Source organism: Furipterus horrens, unplaced genomic scaffold (genome assembly GCF_987537825.1).
Source record: "Furipterus horrens unplaced genomic scaffold, mFurHor1.1.pri manual_scaffold_4, whole genome shotgun sequence".
Taxonomy (NCBI): domain Eukaryota; kingdom Metazoa; phylum Chordata; class Mammalia; order Chiroptera; family Furipteridae; genus Furipterus; species Furipterus horrens.
The window spans coordinates 75,054,041-75,078,183 of record NW_028327174.1 but is presented as its reverse complement, the minus strand read 5'-3'; the positions used below and the strand labels follow the sequence as shown (position 1 = coordinate 75,078,183).

Sequence of the window (24,143 nt, the reverse complement as noted above, 5' to 3'; positions counted from 1 at the left end):
GATTGACTTTTAGGGGATTGCTGAGAACATATATTCAGATCTGAGATATAATCTCACTAGTACATTTATTTGTACAAATTCATGAAGCTTTAAACTTAAAATTTGTGCACTCCACTGCAATTTTTAAAAAGACAAAAAAAAAGTTTAGTCTTTTGAGTTTAGCTTAAGTCTTCCAAATGCATATATGAAATAGTAAAACAGTAGAACTCCTGTACCATTTCCTTTCTCAAAGGATATTCAGTAGTTCAAATGCAATCATGCTCAGAGGCAGGCTGGGAGATTAAATGACCTTTCTGGGTTCCTTTCAGCCCTATGAACCGGTGATATTTTCTATCATATGTTGTTTTACTCAAAACCCCCTTCAGTCTTTCTAGTTCTTTAGTATTGAGTTGGCCAGGACTGACTTTAATACTTTAGGGCTTTTCTCACAAGGGTGATCTAAGTAGAAAGTCTGTCATCTCCCTAGTAGGTAAGAGGATGGAGTTGCATCCAGTGGGAAATCTCAATGGCATTTTGTTCAGCCTTGCTACAAATGGATGGATAATTCAAGGTCACATACAATTTTCTCTCTGTTCTCACCTCTGGATATTTTAACGTTATTTCTTCACGTTTTCCTTCACATTGCATGCTTTTCACTGGATTTATTTCCCCCTCGGAGGTATTAAATTCACTTCCTTTTTGTCATCTTCAGAACAGTTTTTTAGGCACTCTCAGTCTGTGAATATATGCGATGGAGAACGCTGCTGATTTCCAGAACCTTTTTTTAAAAAAAATCGTGGATTCTTTATCATTATGTAAGCAAGGAGATTAGTTGATCAAATAAATGTTAGTGAAATGTGGATGCAACCAAAGAGAAACAGTCTTGAAAAAAGATGAATAAAAAACATAAAATATTTTATCATAACTACAGAGATTTGAGATTTTGCTTATTAAATATTCTTTTATGATAATTATAAATGCAACTATTAATCCTACTAGTAAAACCCTTGATTGACTCAGCTTCAAGAACTTTTTTTTTGGTGTGACTCTGAATTTTATCTTTTTAATTTAATCTTTATAGTATTTTTTCCCATTATCATTTAGTCCCCTTATACTCCCCTCTCCCCAGCAATCACCATACTGTTGTCCATGTCCCTGAATCCATTTTCCTTTTTGCTCCGTACCTCCAATCCCCTAACCTTCCCCCACGCTTAGTTGTCATCTGCTCTCCGTCTGAGTCTGTCCCCATTTTCCTTGTTAGTTCAGTTTGTTCATTAGATTCCACATGAGTGAAATTATTTGGTATTTGTCTTCCTCTGTCTGGCTTATTTCACTTAGCATAATATTATCCAGGTCCATCTGTACTGTCCCTAAGGGTAAAATTTTCATATTTTCTTTTATGGTCAAGTAGTATTCCATTGTGTAAATGTCCTATAGCTGTTTTACCCACTTATCTACTGATGGACACTTGGATTGCTTCCATATCTTGGTGATTGTAAATAATGCTGGAATGAACTTCAAGTAATTTTTAAATGAACTAATTCACACTAAAGAATATGGCTTTACAAATAAAATTATTAGTGCTAAAATATTACAACTTTCATATAAAAATTAATGCTAATTTAATTTTAGTTTATGAAATGTGATACATATACATTTTGCTTTGATATCGTCAAATATCCAGGAAACAATAAAGAATTACTTAGTTTCATCTCAACATAGACACACTTTGGGAACAATTATTTTTCTATTTTAAAGTGTATTTTACTGATGATGCTGTTACAGTTGTCCCAATTTTTCCCTTTGTCCCCCTCCACCTGGGACTCCCCTTCCCTCCAATAATACACTCACTTTACTTCATGTCCATGTGTTGTGCATGTAAGTTCTTTGGCTTCACACACTTTGGGAACATTTTAAGTTGGAAAATGCATTGAGTACTTGAAGCTTATTATTTCTGGAAGCTTCCCAAATAAAATATTTATTCTGGAGTAATAAGCTTGCAGATTTGAAGACATCTGCATTACTTGACACTACGACATTGTTCCCAGTTGGTTAAGCCTCTCCAAAGACTATAATTTTAGGACACACTCAAACTTTATGCCACTGAATGGTTTGTGGAAACTACAGAAAAACAACATTACACAGGTACTGTGCCCATGTTTCTATAATAGTCTCTAAATTGATTTTTCACTGGAAAGTAAAATTTTAACTTCACAATATCATCAATCACTGGGAAAACATAACTGGGGTCTAAATATAAAACTTACCCATTCATAATTCTTAGATATTCTTCATGCTGTTCAAATGCAACCAAAATCTCAATATCATTTGAAAGGGAACTTACAAGAATACAAATAGAGTATTAGTGTATATATTAGGAAAAAGAGTTTTCTAAATGCAAAGTCAATTACTAGATATTTCAATGCATGGAAAATATGTAAGAGAGTGCATAGCAACAGAATTTATTTTTATTCAAGAACCACCTCCTTTTTCAGATAACTAATGTCAGCTAAGAATCATAAATGATTCCCATCATATCAGCATGCACAACAGGCAAACAAGTAAGTTTCATTCACTTATTCATTCTTTTAACAAATAGTTTTAGATTAACATGTTTAAGAGGCCTACAAAAGAATAGATATTATAAACTATGATATTAGCTACATGTTTCTAAAAGCAGAGAATCCTGAAAATATTTCTTAACATCCAAGTATTTCATGGACCCCTGGTTGAAAAACACTAGTACAGTTGATTTAAGATCTATGATATCTTCATAAAGATCTTGTGAATGTGGATTCCACAACCAGCCCTTCTGAAACCTGTTAAACATACAGTTGTTATGTAAGTGGGAGAAAAATGTTCATTGATGCCTATTTCCTGTATTCACAGAACTGGTGTCTTAGGTATCTACAGCTTTAAGGTTATACCAAACCTGTGAGAGGCAGCCTCCAAGATGGCTGCCAACATCCTGCTGCCTGGTATCCATAACCACATGTCCCTTGAGTGAGGGCTAGACTTATTGACTTATTTCTAACAAACAGAATAAATACAGCAAAAGTAATGATACTGTCATTTCTAATATTAGATTGTAGAAAAGGCTATGGCCTCCACCTTGGATACTTGTTTTCTTTTTTTCTCTCACTCATTTGTTCTAAAGGAAGCCAATGGCCACACTGTGAGCTGTCTTATGGATAGGGCCGGATGGCAAGAAAATAAAGGTCTCTATTTTGTTCCTTAGGTTCCACATATAAGTGAATTTATATGGTACTTGTCTTTCTCTGTCTGACTTATTTCACTCAGCAAAAAATCTTCTAGGTTCACCCATGCTATTGTAAATGGTAAGAGTAAAATTTCTCCTCAAAAAAAAAAAAAAATATATATATATATATATATATATATATCTGGCCCATAAACATTAAAGAACTAAATCCTGTCAACTGAAATGAGGAGTCTTCTGCTAACAAACCATCATGCTATTGAATCCTGTGAGAAACTGAATCCAACCAACAAGCAGTTCACTGAGGTTAGCAGTAAATCTTCCCCAACTTGAGCCTTCAGATGAGATCACAACTGACAGGCACCTGAAATTTTAGGAGAGACCTTAGACAGGGGTCACCCAGCTAAGCTGTGCTCAGATTTTAAGCACAGACAAATTGTGAGATAATAAATGTTTGGTGTTTTATGTCACAAAGGTTTGAAGCAATTTATTACATATCAATAGGTAACTAAATTCCTTTTTTATACAACTAAGTGGAATTAACTTGGCTTATCACATCTTGCTATTGGCGTCTAGATTTTAAAATATGTTGACCTGGCTGGTGTGGCTCAGTGGATTGAGTGCCAGCCTGTGAACCAAAGGGTCAACAGTTTGATTCCCAGTCAGGGCACATGCCTGTGTTGCTGACCAGGTCCCTAGTTGGGGGTGCACAAGAGGTAACCACACATTGATCTTTCTCTCCCTTTTTTTTCTACCTCCCTTCCCCTCTCTCTAAAAAATAAATAAATAAAATCCTTAAAAAAGGAAAAGGAAAATGCATTGAAAATATTGATAATTGTTAAAGTTGGGTTATGAGCATACTGGTGTTTATGATACTCTTCACCTTTAAATGTTTAAAAAAGATACATTTCTTTAAAGTTTTTTATATAATCAGAAAAAGATCTACATTTTTCTTTTCCTTCTTTCTCCCCAAATTAAACATTATTTCCTTTTACATTTTCTCATAGGAATTATTTCTTATCACTTAAAAACTTTTCAACGTATTTTAGACCTATTAATATAATTGCTTACTTTGGTCCAAAAGCAATCTGACATTTTTAAAAAGTCTTTAAATGTAGGATCTATAGAGGAAAAATAATTCTAACTCACAAGTCTGTTTCATATGTATAAATTTTATAAGTAAACTTGAGTTTAAAACGACTCAAGAATAGTTAATATAGACTTCTGGTCAAGATGGTAGCATAGGTAAACATGAGCAGCCCCTCCCTCAACCACATCAAAATTACAACTAAACTATAGAACAACCATCATTCAGAGCTGCCAGGAATAAGCTGAATGGAAGTTCTTCAAGAAAGGAATTAAAAAAGAAACTACATTGAGACCGGTAGGAGCAGTGGAGATGTGGAACAGGTTGGTCCCACATATACACGTGAGGGATAAAAATTGGGAGGGATATCTCTGGAGCAAAAGGTACCAGTCCCACACTAGGCCCTCAAGTCTAGGGTTCCAATGCCAGCAGGAGAAGTCTCCATAACTCCTAGTTGTAAAAAACAGCACAGATTGAGGCTGTGAAAGATAGAAACTGCTGGAATCCCTGGTAGTTCCTCTTAAAGGGCCCATGCACAGATTTACTTATACCCACTCACTCTGCAATCCAGCACAGGGGCTGTGGATTGAAAGGCATAAAGACATACAGGTAGGCACTGAATTTTCCACAGTCAGGGAGAGTTCAGAGGTGGTTTTCTCTCAGACAGAAGTGCTGGCAGAGGCCATTGTTCCTTTTCTGAGCCCTACCCCCCAAAATCCACAATGCCAGCAGGTGGGCCACCATATCTGAGACTCCTCCAACCTGCCTTATACTGTTTGCCCCACCCTGGTGATTCCATGAGGTCCAACCCCACCCAAGCTCATTCCAGTAACTTTTCCATATAAATGTCTTGTCTGGGCTCATGCTTCAGATTGCCCTAAATTCTCTCAAACATGTAGCATCTGGCTTCAGTGAGCCCATACCTCTTTTTAAGTTGCCTCATACCCAGTGCTAACAGCAGCACTGGTTCATATCTTGGCCTCTCCTGAACACCTCCAAGCCCAGCACAAGTAGCAGCCATCTGCAGAGTACTTGCTTATGCTGTGTGACCCTGAACAGAACACAGGTAGTGGCTGGCCTAGGATGTGCCAACAGCAATCAAGGCTCAACTACAGTAGGAGGGTGTACACAGCCCACACAGTGGGCACACCTTGAGTACCCAGCTTTGGTAATAGAGACGGATGTGCCACTGGAGCCTACAGCACAACCACTACGTTAGGACATGATACCAAGCCTGGGAGACATACCACCTCTACCTACTATATAGAAACAAACACAGGGAAGCTGCCAAAATGAGGAAACAAAGAAAGATGGCCCAAATCAAAGAACAGAACAAAACTTCAGAAAAAGAATTAAACAAGATGTAGACAAATAATCTTTCGGGTGCAGAGTTCAAAATACTGAATAAGGGTGCTGAATAAACTCAGGTGAAGAGCAGATGAACTCAGAGAGAACGTCAGCAGCATAAAAGGACACGGAAACCATAAAAAAGAACTAATCAGTAAAGAAGAATACATTAATTAAAGTGAAGAACAATTCACAGGTAATCAACAGTACAATGGATGAAGACGAGATCAAATCAGCAATTTTGAACATAAGGAAGCAAAAACAATGAATCAGAACAACACGAAGAAGAAAGAATCCAAAAAAATGAGGGTAGTGTAGGAGCCTCTAGCACAACTTCAATTGTTCTAACATTTGCATAATGTGGATGCCAAAAGGGGAAGAGAGAAAGCAAGAAATTGTAAACCTTTTTGAAAAGAAAATGACAGAAAAATTCTCTATCTTGGTGAAGGAAATAGACATACAAGCCCAGAAAGCTCAGAGTCCCAAACAAGATGAACCCAAAGAAGCCCTCTCCAAGACACCTGATAATGAAAATGCCAAGGTTAAACAGAGAGAGATTCTTAAAAGCAGCAAGAGAAAAACAAAAGCGGTTAGTTACCTACAAGGGAGCCCTCATAAGGTTATCAGCTGATTCCTCAAAACAAACTTTACAGGCAAGAAGGGGTTGGCAAGAAATATTCAAAGTGATGAAAAGCAAAGACCTACCACCAAGATTACTCTACCCAGCAAAGCTATCATTTAGAATGGAAGGACAGATAAAGAGCTTCTCAGACATGAAAGAACTAAAGGGGTACATTGCCACCAAATCAGCATTATATGAAATGTTAAAGAGTCTTCTTTAAGAAGAAGAAGAATATGAAAACTATGAACAATATAATGCATATAAGGCAACAAGTACATATCTATCAATAACTGAATCTTAAAAGCAAAATAAACAAGCAGAATAAGAACAGAATCACTACTACAGAGAACATTTTGACACTTGCCAGAAGGGAGGGAGGTGAGGGGGGTGAAAGGTTGAAGAGGTTAAGAAGCACAAATTGGTAGTTACAGAATAGTCTGGGAATGTAAAGTACAGCATAGGGAATAGAGTAGCCAAAGAACACATATGCATGACACATGAACATGGACAATGGGGTGGGGGTTGCCTGAGGGAGTAGGGTGCTGGGTGGTGGGGGAAAAGGGGAAAATTTGGGGCAACTGTAATAGCATTATCAATAACATATAATTAAAAATAAAATAAAACAAATGGGGAGAATAAAAACAGAATTGTTGCAGGAAGACAGATCTCTGGGTAGGGGTATTCTCATGCCCCTCTGCCCACGTAGCATCCCATGACTCAGGAGATGATGAGCAACTCTTGTCTCCGCCTTCAGCTTTAGGCTGTCGAGGCCACTGAGTCGTGGAATCCTGGGAAAAACAGGTTCTGTCGTGTACTCCATCTGCCTCCTTGTTAATAAAGTCTTAAAATGGAGCTGGCATTGAGGATTAGTGTGTCTACCTTGCTTCCTTGACAGGTGCTAGCTAAACCAGGAGTTACACTGGCTGTATTTTACATATTAATGACACTTTGTAAGAATTCTTTCACTTGTAAAATTCTCCTGTTGTTGGCTGGAATGTCACATCCCCTGTTCTAGTAGCTTTTAAAATCCTAATAAAAAGAGGATGAGGCTTCCAGCTCTCCACTGTTGGTCTGAGCGAGCCACAGTGTCTGTTCGTTACTGGCCAATAATCCTGCTTGCCGGGTTTATTTCAGTGTCCGAGATCATAATTAACACTTCACAGAATAGTTAATATAATCCTGTCTTTTTTCATCTTCAAGTTTATATAATAAAACTTGCCTTATTGATCTATGATAAAGAATATTAATATAATTCTAGCTAATACCTGGTGAGTACTTATGTATCTGGCAATTCTTTTTTCTTGTTCTGCTTCTTTTAAATCTTATATATACTGTAAAAGAATCAACTAGATAGGGTGTTATTTTTTCCTATTTATGAACAGGGAAGCTAGGTACTGATATATTAAGTAACTTTCCCAAGAAAACACAGGTATTAAGTGATGAAGCTGGGAATTGAAGTGAGATTTGAATCGCTAAGCTATATTATAAACATAATTGTGTTACATATCTAAAGCAGCATGGAGTACTGAGAAAGCACATTATATTTCTTTTCTTTTTCTTTGTCATCCTCATGCAAAGACAGATTTGAGAGGCAGTGAAATAACTCTGTCTTTGTCATGTTTCTTTTGACATATGCTATATAACTACCACAAGAGTAATTCTTTAAATCTCCATGGCTTTAAACAACAAGCATTTATTTCATGCTTACAGGTCTATAGATTGGCTCAGAAAGCTCTGCTTCACACTGAAGAGTACCTTCAAAACTATGTTTCTCATTTTAGTCTATCAAATACCCAAGGCAAGTGCTTCTCATTTCAGAAGTAAAAGTCTCTAGGAAGAATGAGCAGAAGTATTTAATGACTCTTGAGATTTCATCTCAGAGCTGGTACATTCTCCTTGTATCCCCATTCCATTGCCAAACGAACTCACATGTCCAAGCCCAAAGTCAGTGGTGCAGGGAAGTATACTAGACCCCAAATGAATCATGATAGAGTAGGGGAAGAAAGAAGAATTACAGGTAAATAATACAGTCCACAACAACACTCATGGAAATACAAAATAAACTTTGACTAAATAGTTGCAATATTTTCTACTTAAGTTCTGTATACCCTAAAATCTGTATTTTCAGAATAATTTAAAAAGTCATTCTCAGGAAATTACTTTTTTCATAATGCCCCACAATTAATTCCTAATGGCTCTAAAGTAATATCTATAATTACTCTATTACCTTTAAAATTGTATCCTTAGTCACAGTGAATTTAAATTTACTGTATTTTCTGCATATCACTAAGTAAAAACTTTCACAATTATAGTCTGATTTCCACAGGTAGAGTACAAACTCATATTGTTTTAAACAGTTCTCCACATGTGACATCTTTTGCACTAGAGAACTGGAAGAACATCAAAAGACTTAGTGTTTCAATTAAACTCTAATTTGTTATCCCTCCTTGACTGTCAAGGGCACAGAATAGCCACTGTCACCTTCACCCAGGGATACCCCTCCTCAGTGCTTCTATTTGCTCATTGTTTTGTTTGGTTGTTTTTTAGATTGAATGGTTTACACGTATGTCTCCCTTGGTACACTGTAAAGGCCTTTAAAGATTGGACTGAATTTTATGTATCTTGGTATCATTTTTGTCTATTCCAGAGTCTAAACCTAAAAGACAAACTCAATACATGCATAAGAAAGGTTGACTGAATGATGTAATTTTTCACTATACACTGCCTGCCTCTCAAAGTTATACCATAATTAATTCATTTTCTATAGAAAGTGTAAAACTTAAATTAACACAAAGTAAGATGGAAAAAAGGCCATCATTCATAAATCTCTTACGCAAGCCGTATTAGGATCAATATGATAAAATTAAGGGAATCTACACAATTAGCCTGAGCCTCCACCAAGAAGCAGCTCTAATTTCAGAGAACAAAGACTATCACGCTATATGAATATCAAGCACCCCATTATACCCTGGAATTCACACTCTGGGCTCTGTCTAGATGAAAAATGAAATTTTACGAGGTATTACTGGGATAAAATTCTTATTGTATAAAAAGAGCAGCCAGTATCAAAGGCTACCAAAATTCCTACCCCAAGTTGACCTTCAGTACATCAGAACCCAGGTCTTATTGGCAACAAATATTAAACTCTACCTTAGAAAGGTGACAAAGGAAGGGTGAAAAATAACATTAATATCAAAATGTTTTCCAGGAATTTCACTGAATGCTTGGACACACATCATTTTTTATTCAAAGTATATTTATTGAGTGCCTACTTGTGCCAAGCATTATTTCATGTGTGGGGCAGAAATAGAGGAGAGTATAAAGTTTAGTACAGGAGATGTAGAATTCTAAAATATTAAAAAGACATTATAGGTACAGTTTGTTCTATGAGAACATAGACATAAAGGATAAGAGAAAGCTTCCAGTGGATGAAGCATATTCTAAGTGAGAACTGGAGGATGAATAAAAGTTAGCCAGAAGAACATTCCCAAAGAAAGTAAAACATGAGAAGCTTAGTATGTTTATTTTAGAAGCCAAGTTGTAGAATTTAAACTAGAGAGCTTGAGGACCACTGTCAACTTTTACTTGCCGTTTTGACAATGTATCACATGAACATCCTTTTCTCTGGTAAAGGATTCTCAAAAGGCAGGAAGACAGGTATTTACTATCAAAAACCCTGGAGAACGAGGGCCTTATGGCGGAGTCAAGTTCAGTCCCTTAGAATAAAGTATTCCAGTGACATAGTCCTGGCTGTACCTTTGTTTTGTTCTGCCCATCTGCTGGGCATTGATTGCGTGAACAATAACAAATTAGAAAATGCTATACAAAACAAACATTCACAGTAGCAATAAAAATTATATTTACCTTTAGTACCTATTAGGAATAAATCTAATAAAATTTGTTTGAGATGTTCAAAGAAAAAATTATAAGATATTTAAGATATAACATATAAAAGATATATGAGGAGATCATCAGATTCAAATTTATATAGAAAACAAAACATTTACCATGTTAATATTGACCAATTCTTCCCTGACCGGTGTGGCTCAGTGGATTGAGTGTCAGCCTATGAACCAAAGGGTTGCAGATTCAATTCCTAGTCAGAGCACATGCCTGGGTTTTGGGACAGGTTCCCCATTGGGGGTGTGCAAGAGGCAACTACACTTTGATGTTTCTCTCCCTCTCTTTCCCTCCCCCTTCCCTTCTCTCTAAAAATAAATAGATGAATTAAAAAATAGATATTGGCCAATTCTCTGTTGGACACACTAGTGCTTTTCATATTTATTGTAACTTGCTGTATTTTTTTAACTTTTCAAAACAAAAACAAAGCAGTAAAAGGAGTTTCATATTTTTTTCAGAGAAAAATATATTTTATACATGAATCAATGACACAAATTTCCTACTAGTGCCTTTTATATGTTTGATACAAATATTTTATTCCTTGAACCAAGGCAGAAGTATTTCATATAGTGTGCCTGCCTAAAAATATTTGCTGTGTGAAACTGGGAAATGAAGTCTACTTAAAAGTACATGGAGAAAATTGTACAGCACATAAAGAAAATCATAAATATAAACTACCAAAATGACTTCCTGCTTCTTTTTTTAATACAAATTATGATGTCTATATATATAAGTTTTTTCACTCATTCAGAAAGTAATCAAATAAGTTAGCATGAGTGAAAAGTGTTTCTGGAGCATAGTGAAGTGCTTTAAAGAAAAATGAATTTTTCAAATTTTTTCAATGCATTTTACTTAACACCTGTTTTATACATAAGTATTGCATTCATTTCTGCTAAGACTATAATACATAATCCTATATTTTCTGTCTGGAAGTTGTATTAACACCTTTCAGTGTACTCATAAAACAGGATACTTTTTTCCATGAGAACTAGTAAAGGCTTTTTTCTCACCCTATTTCCAAATATGATTAGATATTTGAAACATCTGGATGATTTAAATTATTTTCAATGAGCTCAAAATACAAATTTATCATATTGCTTTCTTAAGTCAAGAAGAGAGAAAATTGCATATTAGTTTTATTTTCTTGCCAAGACTAGAATAAACTAAAATGTGAATAACTTTTTTATCAAAGAAGGTGTCTTTTGGTGTGAAATACCAACAAGTATGGGAACCTTGAATTTAGTTATTATCCTCATAAAAGCTGGGAGCTTGGGAAATCCTTGGTGATTAAATACAGACTCCAGACATCTTTATGCCAATGAGTTGCAAACACTGAATAGATATTTTCCTGACTAAATATGTACTGCTATTACTTAAGCTCCCAAATTCCACCCATGATTAAAGTTCAGTTTAAAGTCTGTTGTCTCTAAATGTTTTCCCAATTGATTAAAATTAGATATGATGGTTGCTTGATAGGTGATTTGGGGATTTGTGTAAACCACACTACAAATCACACTGCTAGATTTGAGGAGGAACATTCAGATCATCTAGGTCAAGTTTCTTTCCAATGAATAAATGATTTCCTTACATCAATGCTGGCAAGTAGGCCAGCTTCTGCTAAAACACTGCTAAGTACTTAGAAACTTCAGCAGACACTCCACATGGCCTACCTAATATCCAGTACCAGTACTCCCCTTTCTTCCTTATTCCCCCAACCAGAAATCAAAGTGTCATAAACATGAGTCCAGGCATAGATAAGGAGAGGCTCCACTTAGAAGAAAGACTATTGCAATAGGGAGAATGCTCCAATCTCAGAAATATACATGTATCTAAAAAAAAAAAAAAAAAAAAAAGGCTTTTACATTTACAGGGAGGGGTAAGCAATAAATACGGAAGTTGACAAAAGGGGGGAGAGTAAGCAGAGGGTATATTTTGTGAGGTTTTACAGGGAATGTGTCTTGGATGGTCAGCTACCTCCCAGCCTAAGCTCATAGGGCCTGTTCTACATTTTAGTGCTTGCTTAGACTTGGAGGCAAGCTGATGCCCCGGGGCCCCCTGTAGAAGAGACACCCCTGACTAAAGTGTGGTAAGACATAGGAGAGGTTTAAAAATGGGAAACTGTAACAACACAGCACTCATTCCCTTACATAGTGTCCATGGCACTTTCACACTAACATGGAGTAGTTGTGACAAAAACAGTATGTGGCATCGTGATCTACAAAACCCCAAATATTGTCTACCAGGCCTTCTATACAGAAAATTTATTAACCTCTGATGACTAGAGAATGAGTTTCATCCAAACAAACAATGATGACATAAACTTTAGCCAAAGGACTGAAGGTAAGCCCTTTAAAATACAGGAATGTACATAGAAGACTAACACGTTGGAGCTGCGAATGGAAGACTAATGTGCAACTGTTGTAATTGTGATAAAGTAGAAAGACTGAAACTGAAGATGGGAAGATAAAAGAAGGAAAAAAAAATATATAAAGCTTTTTGGTGTAGACACAATGTATGGGTGCTATAGGGTTCTTACAAATTAAAACACAATTTGGTACACTAGGTAATAAAGAGTTAAATAAGGGGCATTCAAAAGGGCTAACTTCATGATTAGTACTAGACAAAGATACAGACCTTCCTATGTCCTCCCGCAACTTTTTAAAATAGAAGAGCAAACTACATGCAACTCATATAGAAAGAAAGACTCTCATAAAGCAACACATGTAATGAGCAAAATATATACATCTCAGAGACTTGAGTCTAAATATATGTCACAAAGATTATTGTGAATGAATATAATCTGCTGCATTAACTCGTTAGGGCTACCATAACAATATACCACAGACTAGGTGACTTAACAAACATTTTACTTTCTTACACTCCTGGAAGCTAGAAATCCAAGATCAAGTAGATGATTTTCATCATCTTTCCAAGTATATGAGTCAGAATTCTCTAGAAAAGCAGCACACAAAGAGGATATACAGACAACATGTATAAGGAGACATTGGATTTTTTTGAGTAAAACACAATGTTTAAGGTTGAGACAATTAGTGGAGGATGAATTTGGATTAGTTAGAAGCAATTAACTATAAAATGCTTTATCAGAACTTCATGCTAGATAATGGTGAGACATTGAAATATTGGGGACTGACAAAGTCTTATTTTCATTTGTAAATCATAAACTGCAATTTAGATTGTGTATCAGAGAGGGGGTAGGAAAAGAAGTTGGTTCTAAAATGATCTTGCCTACAGTAAGATAACATTCAGTGTTACTGTAACTTCTTAAGGAGAGAGACAAAAGACCGACAACATTATTAGATAGGAATCCATCTCTACATTAAATACAAACAAAAATTACTAGGAGAAATGTGGTGTGATTATAGATGCTGAAATAAGTCATTCTCAAGTAATAAATATTGGAACAATGATTTGGGTACATATGGGCACTGAAGAGTGAATTATTTCACCCTCTAAAGTGCCTACTGCTATTTATCAAGTTTGCAAGATAAATGCTTTAATTCATTACATTTGCATAAATCCCCTTGCTGCACCTTATCAGTGCCCTTACAGAATGAATTGCTTTTCTAACACTTCCTAACATTTTTTCAATTAGCATACTTTTATTGGCACTGCATTATTTCAGATTTTCTTCAGGTAATGTATCTTATAAACTTATCACCAAAAATAGTGTGACCTGCAAAATGAATCAAAATTTGAACATTTAATTTCCTTTCTAATGAATAGAGTCCACCTCTTCTCACCTTCTGTATAATACCTACTGCTTTCATTATATCAAAACTAGTGAGTTTTCCCTCAGTAAATTTAAGTGCCTTAAAAAAAGCTAACAATTAAATTACAAGTTGGTACAAAAGCTGGGTATATCATGGATAAGACAGCTGAATACTCCCCACCACCACCACAAATAAGTGCAGCAGGCATGAATTTTTCTTCATGTGAATTGTTTTCCTCTTCTTTAGAACACAGAAGTTAGTAATATTACATTTTGTAATATTACAATTTGTAATATTACATTACAATCAAGAAGCAAAATTCCACTTTTTTGAAACTCAATATGTCAGAATAATATGTATCAATATACATTTGTTTTAATTATCTTTTTAAAGTACTTTCTAGAAGATGAAATAATATCCGAGAGATGGTAGAAACAAAAGATGTAATTATTACTTTAAGCACATTAAAGAATATGAGGTCTATCTGGAAAAACTCCAGCCATTGGTAATGTGGGGAACTAAAAAGTTCCTCGGCTAAAGTCTTGCTGACCGGCATCCTAAAGTTCTGCTTGGCGTGGCCTCATTATCCCATAATAGTTGTCTGCTCCTAATTAAGGGCAACTTCCCTCTTTCTCTTCTTGGGAGTTGCTGTCCTTCATCTTAACTCTTATCCGTTAGATAACGCCTCAGCTGCGGCTGCGCTCCTCCCTAATGAAAACTTCCTCTTCTCCTGAGCTACAAAAATGCTGTTGTGACGAAGAATAAACGAGACTTGATCAGAGCACTGTCTTGTCTCCATTCTTTGTGCCTCTTGCCCCTTTCTCATCCTCACTCCCCCTCTAGGGTCCTCGTTGCTCGACCTGCGGGACGGGTCAAGTGGCGCCCAACGTGGGGCCCGAGAACGGGGGACTCAGTGAAGGACGTCGTTCGAGGAGCCGGCCAAGTAGAGAAGAGGAAAAGGCTACGCGGGAACCTGCCGCGCTGACCTCACCTCGGTAAGTGAACGGCGATCATGGGGCAAGAAATGAGCCGACATGAGCTTTTTGTTGAACAGCTCGGACAGGCATTAAAGGCACGAGGAGTAAAGGTTAAAGTAAAACAGTTGCTGAAATATTTTGATTATATCAAAGACTTATGTCCCTGGTTTCCCACTGAAGGGAACATTGATCCGCAACGGTGGAAAAGAGTAGGGGATGCCTTAAAAGACTTTTATGATACGTTTGGTCCGGAGAAGGTTCCTGTAAACCGCCTTCTCTTATTGGAATCTAATAGATGAACTCTTATCTCAAAGACATAGTGATCTGGTAGTAGCTAATGTAGTAAAAAAGGGTCAATATATCTTAAAGACAAATCATAAGGAGGAAAGTAGAAAAAATAAAGGAAATGACAGCCGAGAGGAGGATAATTTAATATCTCTTGAAAATGACGGTGAGGACGAAGTAGTTAAACCGAAAGAAAAACAGGACAGTCCGAAGTGTAAGCCGTCAGAGTTTCAGATTACAGAAGGGGGAGCTGCGGCACCTAAAGAAGTGTCGGTGAAATCAAAAAAGAAGTTATATCCAGACCTATCAGAATATACTGCAAATCATTTTGACGAGGGAGAGGTTAATTGGGATCGCTTGGCAGAAGAGGCAGCCAAATACCATAACCCTGAACGGCCGCCTCTGAAAACAAGGCCACCGCCCTATATCTCACCCTCCGCTCCCCCTTCTGCATACCCTGTTATTAATCCTCGAGAAGAACTGAGGAATAAAATTGAATATTTAAAAGAACAAATACAATTAGAAAAGGAGCATCAGGAATTAATAAGACAATTAGAGGGGCTAAAAATAGGAAAGCAAAGAAAAGAACTTGAACCCTCTGTAGAGGGCCCCCAAAGCCAGAGGCCCCCAGTCAGAGGAGCGGCCCCCAAACTTCCCCTTCAGTCAGGACTAATACCAGGCTTGGAGGAAATAGAGGCATTTCCAGTGTCGGAAACAGTAGATGCCCAGGGACAGGCCTGGCAACACCACACTGGATTTGATTTCAAAGTCATAAAGGAATTAAAAACTGCAGTAGCTCAATACGGAGCCACGGCTCCTTACACTATGGCCATTTTAGAATCGGTCACAGATCAGTGGCTCACTCCAAGTGATTGGCAAGCATTGGCTCGAGCGACTCTAGCTGGAGGGGACTATCTCCTATGGAAATCAGAATATGTAGAAATCTGTAAGGATACTGCTAGACGCAATATGCAGGCAAATAATGGGTGGAATTTTGATATGTTAATTGGAGAAGGCAACTATGGAATTAGTGACAATCAAATGCAATATGATCCAGGACTTTTTGCTCAAATTCAAGCAGCAGGTACAAGAGCATGGAGGAAGCTCCCCACTAAGGGTGATATGAGCTCCTCTCTCACTAACATTAAACAAGGACCAGATGAGCCTTTTGCAGATTTTATCCATAGACTCATTACTGCAGCTGGTAGGATTTTTGGTAGCACCGATGCTGGCACAGACTTTGTTAAACAATTAGCTTTCGAAAATGCGAATGCTGCCTGCCAGGCAGCTATTAGGCCATACAAAAAGAAAACTGATTTAAGCGGATATATACGCTTGTGCTCTGACATCGGAGCAGCCTACCAACAAGGCCTCGCCATGGCTGCAGCAATGCAGGGTTTTACTGTTAAGCAGTTTCTAGCTCAACAAGGGAAGAAAAAATGCTTTAGTTGTGGAGAAACTGGTCATTTTGCAAGAAATTGCAAAGGGAAAAAGGAATCTAATAATAAAACTCCAGCTCCAGGGTTATGTCCCAGATGCAAAAGGGGAAATCATTGGGCAAATGAATGCAAATCTAAAATGGATGCCCAGGGCAACAGTTTGCCACCTATACAGGGAAACGGGAAAAGGGGCCAGCCCCAGGCCCCCAAACCCAAACAAATCTATGGGGCAGTAAGCTTTGTTCCGTCAACCAGCAATCCGTTTCAAGCCTCCTCAGAGCCACAGCAGGAAGCGCAGGATTGGACCTCAGTTCCTCCACCCATACAGTATTAACCCCAGAAATGGGGGTTCAGGCTCTTCCCACGGGAATATTTGGCCCTCTCCCCGATAATACCTTTGGTTTAATAATAGGCCGCAGTAGTTCGACCATGAACGGTCTGCAGGTCCTCCCAGGAGTCATAGATAATGATTTTGCCGGAGAAATCAAGGTCATGGTTTCCTCCCCTAAACATATTAACACCATTGCTTCAGGCCAAAGATTTGCACAATTACTGCTCCTGCCTTTACTCTCTACTGCCAATACTGCCGTCTCGCAGTACAGAGGTGGTATTGTGTAAATAAGCCTCCTGTCATACCCGCTACCAATGACAAACCAGGAGCATGTCCCAAGGAATGCACCACCATCTATAATCAGATGCATTCTACCTGTTATGAGTCAGTACAGGAATGTACCTCCTCTAATGTCATTTATTTTACTGCCATACTGCAAAAAGTGCAAAATGCTATTGACCAAGGAGATTGGGGGTCCAACCCTTCACCAATTGGGTCTACTAAGTATCTGCAGGCCTCTTGCCAAGGCACTGTTGGAAAGCCAGTATGCTGGCATAAGAAGGCCCCTGTACATGTTTCTGATGGTGGTGGTCCTCAAGATAGAATAAGAGAAATTGAAGTGCAAAAACAAATAGAACACCTCATAACAAACCTGCATCCAAAAATCAATTACCACCCTCTGGCATTACCTAAACCACGGGGAATAGATTTAGATACCCAAACCACTGACATCTTGACGGCCACCCACCGAGCCCTTATCATCTCCAACCCCCAACTAGCTGCAGACTGCTGGCTATGCATGACTTTAGGCACGCCTATGCCTCTAGCCATTCCTGCGGATATCATCACCTTTAATAAGTCTCATCAAAATTGTAGCCCCAGCTTGCCCTTTAGAGTACAGCCCATGTATTTTCTTGCTTCCCTCTGCCTCCAAGGTAAGTCTCAAAATAATAGCTTTGATATTCATGTTGGATTTGTTGAATTTGCTAACTGTAGTAGCATAGTGAACCATAGCAACTCCCTCTGCCCAGGCAAAGGGCAGGTGTTTGTTTGTGGAGGAAATTTAGCATTTTCATCCTTGCCCAACAATTGGACAGGAATATGTGTCCTAGCTACCTTATTGCCAGACATAGATATAGTTTCCGGAGATGACCCTGTTCCCATTCCCAGTTTTGACTACATTGCAGGTCGCCACAAAAGAGCCGTATCTTTCATCCCCCTATTAGTAGGGTTAGGTGTTTCAGGGGCATTGGCCACAGGGACAACGGGGTTAGGAATTGCAGTTCATTCCTACACAAAGCTCTCTAATCAGCTAATTGACGATGTTCAAGCTTTGTCCAGCACCATTAATGACATCCAAGATCAATTAGACTCCCTAGCTGAAGTAGTTCTCCAAAATAGGCGGGGACTAGACCTACTTACAGCAGAACAGGGAGGAATATGCTTGGCTTTGAAGGAACGTTGCTGCTTCTACGCCAACAAATCAGGCATCGTCCGAGACAAAATAAAGAAGCTACAGGAAGACCTAGTGAGAAGAAGAAAAGAACTCTTCGAAAATCCCCTGTGGAGCGGACTTAATGGAGTCCTTCCCTATCTCCTTCCACTGTTAGGACCTTTCATAGGGCTACTCCTGCTTCTATCCTTAGGACCTTTCCTTTTCAATAAGGTGATGGCCTTTATCAAGCAACAAATAGATGCCATAAAAATGCAGCCAATACAGGTCCATTATCATAAATTGGAACAGGCTGAGACTGCAACTTACTATGATGCTCATACACGTAACTAATGCCTTGGTGAGCTGGACTGGACAGTCAATGACGGGCAACCGGAGACCACACGCATTGCCAGCCGCCGCCTAAGACAGGTATCTGGCCAAAAAAGGAAGCTGCCCTAGATAACCAATGACGGGTAGGGCAAGGTTAGCTCCGTGTGGCGATCTCCCGACCTAAGACAGGTGCAGTCCCCGCAAGGCTCTCAGCTTAAATAAAATAAAAAAGGGGGACCTGTGGGGAACTAAAAAGTTCCTCGGCTAAAGTCTTGCTGACCGGCATCCTAAAGTTCTGCTTGGCGTGGCCTCATTATCCCATAATAGTTGTCTGCTCCTAATTAAGGGCAACTTCCCTCTTTCTCTTCTTGGGAGTTGCTGTCCTTCATCTTAACTCTTATCCGTTAGATAACGCCTCAGCTGCGGCTGCGCTCCTCCCTAATGAAAACTTCCTCTTCTCCTGAGCTACAAAAATGCTGTTGTGACGAAGAATAAACGAGACTTGATCAGAGCACTGTCTTGTCTCCATTCTTTGTGCCTCTTGCCCCTTTCTCATCCTCACTCCCCCTCTAGGGTCCTCGTTGCTCGACCTGCGGGACGGGTCAGGTAATATAAGGGGAATGGTTTTTACAACATCAATGTAACCTGGCAGCCAGGAAGAGTGGGCTGGAATGTGTATGCATGAACAATGATGACTTCACTAGTTAGCGGGAGCAGTAGAGGTCACGAGTGAGCATGTGTACTGTGTGGCCATTGCATTCAAAATGACTGAGTGAGTAGAGCAACAAATCTGCATCAACGTTTGTGTTAAGCTTGAACATTTCTCTTGGAAAGTGTTCAAATGACTCAGAAGGCCGCAGCTATGGGCAACTGGTGATTGGCAGCTTCATCACGACAACACTCCCGCTCACACATTGTGTCTCATGCAGAGCTTTTTGGCAAAACATCAAATCACCCAGAGGACCCGGTCCCCCTACAGCCTAGATTTAGCTTTTCCCCAAACTAAAATCACCTTTGAAAGGGAAGAGATTTCAGACTGTCAGTGAGATTCAGGAAAATAGGATGAGGTAGCTAATGGCAATTGGGAGAACTGTGTGAGGTCCAGAGATTCCTACTTTGAAAGTGGCTGAGGCACCATTGTCCTATGTACAATGTTTCTTGTATATTCTTGAATAAATGTCTATTTTTAATAGTACGTGGCTGGATACTTCTGGACAGACCTTGTAAATTAAATCTAAGGTGAGCTGTTATAGAAATAGCTCTTAAGGAACTCTAAAGATTAGCCTTGACAAGAGAATAGCTGCCTCTTTCTCATTCTTCACCATTGGATACAGAGTGACTTAGATTTGATTAATTGAACTACTTTTTGAAATCTATTTCAATCTATGAGTCTTCTGGTGCAAAACTGACACCGCCCACCTGAGGTCTGACCTCTCAGCTCAACTAAGATTTAGACAGGTTTCTTTTTAACTATAGATTCCCAAAATCCCTTTTCTTAGAGCATTTACTTTACTCTTTCTCTGACCCCTTGAGACTTAATCTTCTATGCCCTAGCAGTGTCTTTCTCAGGGACCCATGAGCCATCCCTTTGAAGTGCAATCATTAAGAAAGATAGAGCCTCAATATCTCAGTCTCTGTGGGAGGGTAGGAGCCTAACTTCATGACAGGCACCAAGTAGGAAACTCAGATGGCCTAATCACATTGACCAACCTCATCCAATGTCCTCAGCACTTTTTCCTTAACTCGACCTAGCATTTAAAAACTCTCCAGTCTTCTGTTTCAGTAAGTTTTCATTTATTCTCTCCCCTATTACCACAGTCTTGACTACTGTTGAAATAATTTTGAATGAAGGCTTCTTTGCCTCTATAACTGCAACAGGTACACTTTTTTGACATGTCTCAGGCTGATGTCCTCCACTGATGGAAACAGTCACAGCCTTGTTTGAGCACAGTTTTAATGGTTAAGCTGAAAGAGTATCAGGAATATAAAACTGGAGGTTTAAAATTGTGTGTGTGTGTGTGTGTGTGTGTGTGTGTGTGTGTGTGTGTGTTGGTGGGGTGCATGAGGGGAACATCTTTTTCATGGTTTCATCTTCTCATCTATAGAAGTTCCAGTAGATAATTTCCTCATCCCACTGGTAACAATAGGCAGATAGTTAGTTATTAACAAATAAAGAGAGCAAATGGAATCAGACATTATGCCAGATTAACTAGGAAGAAGCAGCTTCACAGTCATTATGGCCATCTGAGTGGGCAGGAAAGACGGGCATTCCAATATCCCCAGGGAACGACCAGCCTTCCCACAGATTACCCAGGGGAGGGATGAACAGTGACAGGGAAATTCCTTTGCTAGGCACATGGGCAGTAGAAACCAAGGTGGTGAGCATAAAGGGGAGAAGTCTAGCCTGGGAAAATCTGGGGAAAGGACTGGACAGGATAAGGGCACAAAACCCCAGAAGATCCCAAAAAGGGGTTGGGTAGAGACAAGCACCAACAGAGCCCTGGGAAGACCCAGGAAAGAGATGAATAATTTGAAAGGAAGCTTACCCCTTCCCAAACCCAAGGAAATATAATCAAAGCTTAACAAAGGCCCAAGTCTGATGCTTTCTCTCTTCAGCAGGCAATAGGTTGAATGGGAACAGAAATGGTGCTGGACCATGGGAGCCTTGGATTTGTGGCTAATGGCCTGGGAGCTCTGGGTCCTGGCCTTTCTCCTGGGCTTGGTGAGGACAAGTGCAGGCCTGCGGCCCTAGAAGCTGGGCTTCTTCGGCAGCGGAACAGAGCTGAGCCACTTGGTCATGGATGAGACATCGGGTATGGTGTACCTGGGGGCAGTCCTTTGTCTTCGCTCCAATTAATCGTGCCACTTTATCTCATATTCTCCTAAGCGTGTATCCCTGACATGCGTTTCCTGCAATATCGAAGAGGATCCTACTTCCTCTGGCAACACCATCTCCTCCTTTCCGGGGGAAGAGGAGAAAATTGTTTACCTCATAACCCTGGGAATAAGAGATCTGCTTGACTATGTAGCCAACTTAGCAGGGCAGTCTGAAAGCGAGTAAGCACTATACAAGTGTTTGTTAAATTAATTAACTGAAAAATTAGTATGTTTTAAACTCAGACCAGAAGCAGGTAGAACATTTTTGACATCTTGAAATGCTAAGAGTTTGTCTGGTTAGTGCTTAAAAACTGAATATACTAAACTTACAAATCCTGTTTAATTTACTAGTTGCTCAAGGAATTAAGAGAGTTTAACCATTAGACGAGCTAATCAAATGATAATTGTAGAATAAGTGAAACGAGTAAATGTTACTGTTCTTTCTCAAATAAAACTTATTAGATTTATAAATGACATGATAAACTTTTTGAAAAATGGCTGAAAGTCCTAAGGAAAAATTGGATTTTGAATTTTAACCCTAATAAATTGACTGTCAGGATAACTACAAAATGTAAAAGTACATTTATTGCCAAAGGACATTCTGAAAAATCACATTAATTATGAAATAAATAAACACAGCAACTATTAAAATACTTTACTGATATATTCAGTCTTTTAGAGATTCTTTTGAAAGTCATGACCACAGATGTGAATGCCACTAAAAGGTCAAAAAAGAACTTTGAACACTGACTAAGGGGAAATTATTTGTACAAATTCATTTGGATAGTTTTAAAGAAAAACCCAACCATCAAAAGATATGTCCCTTTAAAATAAATGTACTGTATTCTAAAATGTCAAGATAAATATTATTTGCTGTTTTTAATTGATGTTTATTTTAGAAAGCGTATTGTTAAAAACAAGACAACAGGGCCCAGAACGGAGCTGCTTTGCTAAGCCCTAGCCACCAAACCGAGACTTCATTACAGTTTCACCTTTTCCCAGGGATGGAATCTTAAACCACTCAGTCAGGAACTACCTGAATAGCACTGGTCAGGTCATCTGCCTGATAAGACTGTTGGTGGAAATCAAGTCTCTGGGTAGGGGCATTTCATGCCCCCCTGTCCAGGTGTCCTGTGACTCAGTTAAGCAAGCTGGACTTGCTAACGCCGGCAGCTGCAAGCTATTTCAGGCCACTGAGCTATGGTATCCTGAGGACAAAGAGACTTTGCTGAGTACTCCATTACTCCCTTGTCCTATCATCTTGTTTGGAACTTAGCCTTAAGGACTTACACTTCTGTTTTGTACCTAAGCAGTTAATGTTTGAACGCCAGTATCCTGTTCTCCCTGTAAGCAATAGGACGTGTATCCTGTAATTGCCCCCTGAGATTTCAATAAAAGGAAGGTGTTTGCTCTGCTCAGTGCTGATTCTGCCTGAGCGAGCGGCAGCCCTCCGACTGTCCCACATTCTGTCTGCTGGAATTACTTCCGCGTCCTCGACCACTAAATACTGCAACAGAAGACACCTACCGCTTCCGAAGGAAGCTGACTGCAATAACCAATCCACTTTGTTTGCCCAGTATAATGTCCTTGCTCCTGTTCCCTTCTGCCTTTAAGTCACTCGTTTTATACAGCTCCTTGCAGCTCCTTTCTATCTGCTAGACTGGATGTTACCCAATTTGTGAATCATTGAGTAAAACCAACCAGTTCTTTAAAATGTACTCAGTGGAATTTTGTTTAAAAGATGAAATCTCAATAGGACCTTTATTACCCAATGACCCAATTCTGTCAATACATATGAGTAGAATTTTATTTTTTAACATTGTAGAACCAAAATAAAGTCACTTAAGTCAGAGACAAAATGGAGTTGACCAATGTAGGCACTCAAAGAAAATGAAATGGAACCTTACCTAATGTAAGTTGCAGGAGTTTACTGCTCTTCTCAGAAATTAGCAGCAGACGACACCAGCCAAGCCCCAAATGCCAAATCTGTTTATACCATCTCTGGACACCCTGTTCCCCTCACTCAACACCTGGGATCCAAATAAGGGAGAAGACCACTGGACAACCAATCAGCTGAAACAGCCAAAAAATTCTGATTCCCGATTCACCCCATAAAACTCCTTAGTCTGTGAGCAACTTGGAACTCATTGCTCCCATAGGCTTGAGTTCCCCACCTTGCCAAGTTGAAACCTTTGAAATAAACATATATTTTTCCTTGTTTTACTCATGGTAGAGCTTGGTTTTTGACACCTTTTAAGGAATATAAGACACCTTTGTACCAGAAACAAGCATTATACCCGTTTAGCTCATTGTCACCTAATTTTATTATTTTAAATTATAGAGGTAGAAGGCATTATGCCATATACCTTAACTTAATCCATTGAGTGCTTCTATGCTTTCTATGCTGGTTCTGAGTATTGAGACACATGTACAAAACAATATAAACACAAAAATGAGGTAGCTAGTATATAAAGCACAATAAGATTTCATCCCTTACTAGGGTTCCCACAGAATCAGCTGTATTTCCCTACCTCTTATGGAATAGGTAAGAACTTGAAAGCGGATGTAACGTAACCCTACTTTATT

The 24,143-nt window shown here is 38.8% G+C and overlaps 2 long non-coding RNA genes across 2 annotated transcripts in view; one reads left to right on the top strand and one right to left on the bottom strand.

Moving 5' to 3' along the window:
* LOC150012234 (uncharacterized) overlaps positions 1-24,143 on the bottom strand; it is a 168,612-nt gene that overhangs the window by 16,018 nt on the left and 128,451 nt on the right. The gene's annotated exons all lie outside the window — the stretch shown is intronic.
* LOC150012237 (uncharacterized) lies at positions 14,581-19,191 on the top strand. The gene is made up of 2 exons (XR_016510728.1): positions 14,581-14,878; positions 18,372-19,191. It is a non-coding gene; the product is annotated as an uncharacterized LOC150012237 (long non-coding RNA).